We start from the raw sequence: 2666 nt of genomic DNA on the forward strand, positions 1-2666 counted from the left end.
GTGCTATTAAGTATAATTGTTATAGTTTTTCGTTTTATTAATATTGTGCCGTTATTATAAAAGGTTAGTTGGCAGTTTCTATTTATAAAATAATCAAAAACAATTTTTCTTAAAAATAAAAAATAGCATAAAATGAACGCCCGTGATTCGTAGGTAATATTTCCCAGATCGTTAGATTAACTAAATTGAATTAAATGTAAAATAAACGCGAACAATTATAGTTTCGAAAGCTAAGTAACTTTTAACCAAATCGCTTAAAAATATTGAAAAGGACACGCCAACCTTACGCCAGTTGTCTAAACCATTTTTCCAAACGTCAAAGAGACTTGAACAGCGGCAAAGGTTCTAAAAACATATTTTTTTCTAAGGACAATGTTCTACTCCATACAATCCGTCAATTAAATTCACAGTACCATAAATGAGGAAGCAAACCCACAGCTTGTAACTAGTCCCATATCAATATTCATGAATTAATTATTCGAATCAATTGGATGAATCATTTTCTAACGAACTCACCTAATAATTGGATATTTGTGACCATCAACAATTAATTATCGGGAGCGGTTTAGCATAATAATTAATTTAGTTTGTTTACTCACAGAACGGTTCATAAATAAACCAATGATTGTGTTAGGAATGTCAGAATTATTTGTATTTTGTTCAATGGAGTGATAGATTTTGTTGTTCGAATTATAGGAAAGATGAAGTATTTAAGGAGATGTGATTTGAAAATGTCTGTTATGACAAATGAGTAAATTGTTTTTGCAAAACCATTTTTATGTTATTAAACTATGATTCTCATGTGAATTTGTCTTTACGTCTATTTATTCGGCAACCAGATTGAACCTACGTAAAGCGATTACTGATGGCGTGGTCACTAATAGTTTCATTCTTCGGCCTGCTTCTAATCGAAACGGGAATATAAAATCAGGCTAAACCTTTCCTATATGTGTTAATTCTAATGAACTATCTGTGTAGAAAGTTATCTGTGTAAAAAGACAAAAACCACTAAAAGGAAATCGTGGAGTAACAGGACAAACATAAAAATCCATACGAACAAATACAGTCGCGTTAACAATATTAGTAGGATTCGCAAATAAGAATCACGATACTTTTATCTGTTATTATAACAAAACGAAAAATTTACCTAAAACATTTTAACGAATAACTGCGTTTAGTACATGCAACAAGAATTTGTATTTCCATTCCTCGAGAGACTTAGTTAACAAAGTGCCAATTCATTTGTTTCTCAATTCAGTAAAACAGTCCCTGTCACGAATCCAGGAGCACAATTGGGTCAGCAGCCCCGGTCGATGGGGGCAAAGGGGGCCCCAATCTGGGTGCATACTTACATGTTTACGAGCCAATAGGCCCCCCCCAACCGTTGGATACAAACGTAGTTGAGAGATATTAACTTGTAGATTTGTTATTGATGGACTGTTTTGAGAGTGTTTGTTTGGGTAAGCGATAGATGGCGTTAGTGTAGGATTCTGCGTTATCGTGATATTTTCAAACACAGCGATTTCTCTTCGAGTTATTTATGCGAAAAGAGGTGGTTTTTTAATTTTATCGAATTTATAAGGTGTGAGTTATATTTTTCAGATCGTTACACCTCTTATTTATTTATTTATCGTTAGTTTTATCATTATCTACAGCACATAAGCTATAAATTGTGTTGTTTAAACTCATGGCTGGATTAAATATCTAATATTTAATCCAAGTCATAAATATTGAATATCCATTTTATTGTATTGCGATAAAAATAATTTAATCTTTGAAAATTTATAGCACGATAACATGAGGCTGAGAAATTGGCTTTAGCTATCATCTGGCTCGTTGGTCTAGGGGTATGATTTTCGCTTAGGGTGCGAGAGGTCCCGGGTTCAAATCCCGGACGAGCCCACCACTGATTCATTTTGTTGCAAAGACAGATAACTGTCTACAGTAAACTCTATAATACAAAAGTATCTTCTTTCAATATGAAATCTCAAAAATAATAAAAAATACTACATAAAGCAAAAGTAATGAAAATATTCACGAATGATTTTTATCACATTTGGATTAATTTTGATCCTCTTTTTCGTTGATTTACAATGTAGTGTCAATACTTCAGCCGTCACACATTCGTCGCATCTTAAGGCACCAGGCAATAATTACTTGTATTACGTACATGAATTCGAAAAGTCCTTGGTGCGAGCCGGGAACCGATCTTATGATCTTTGACTTGGCCGTCTAACAGTTGTACATCCACGTTTAAATTGTATATTATTACATATTATGTCCGGAATTTTTGAAGCATTACCCTTTTAATTGCTGCGACCAATTAATTGGGTTTTATAATTGAAAAAAAAAGACAAACCTCATTATCGGTGGGGAGCCGGTTTGCCGGCAGTTTAACGCGGTTGCAACGTAATTAATGTTTAATTGTTTGGCTTATGAGAGTACGTGAGCTGTTTAATGTAGTATTTACCTGTGTCTAACAAGACTGCATGATATCACAATGTACCAAATTTTTTTTTTGGAGTTCCGCACAAAAGTAAAATGGGAGACGATTACAAAGGCTTCGTTGTCTGTCCGTTTGTCCGTAGCCAAGGCTGCATCACATTAATTGTGCTAGGAATTTGGAATTTTTCCCTATAGTTTTTAGCCGCTATAACAAGGTTAGG

General features: G+C 33.9%; 1 non-coding gene across 1 annotated transcript; it reads left to right on the forward strand.

Moving 5' to 3' along the window:
* The first annotated feature begins 1830 nt into the window (after positions 1 to 1830).
* Positions 1831 to 1902, forward strand: Trnap-agg. The gene has a single exon. It is a non-coding gene; the product is annotated as a tRNA-Pro (tRNA).
* The last annotated feature ends 764 nt before the right edge of the window (positions 1903 to 2666 follow it).

This window comes from Trichoplusia ni, chromosome 20 (assembly GCF_003590095.1).
Source record: "Trichoplusia ni isolate ovarian cell line Hi5 chromosome 20, tn1, whole genome shotgun sequence".
Classification (NCBI taxonomy): domain Eukaryota; kingdom Metazoa; phylum Arthropoda; class Insecta; order Lepidoptera; family Noctuidae; genus Trichoplusia; species Trichoplusia ni.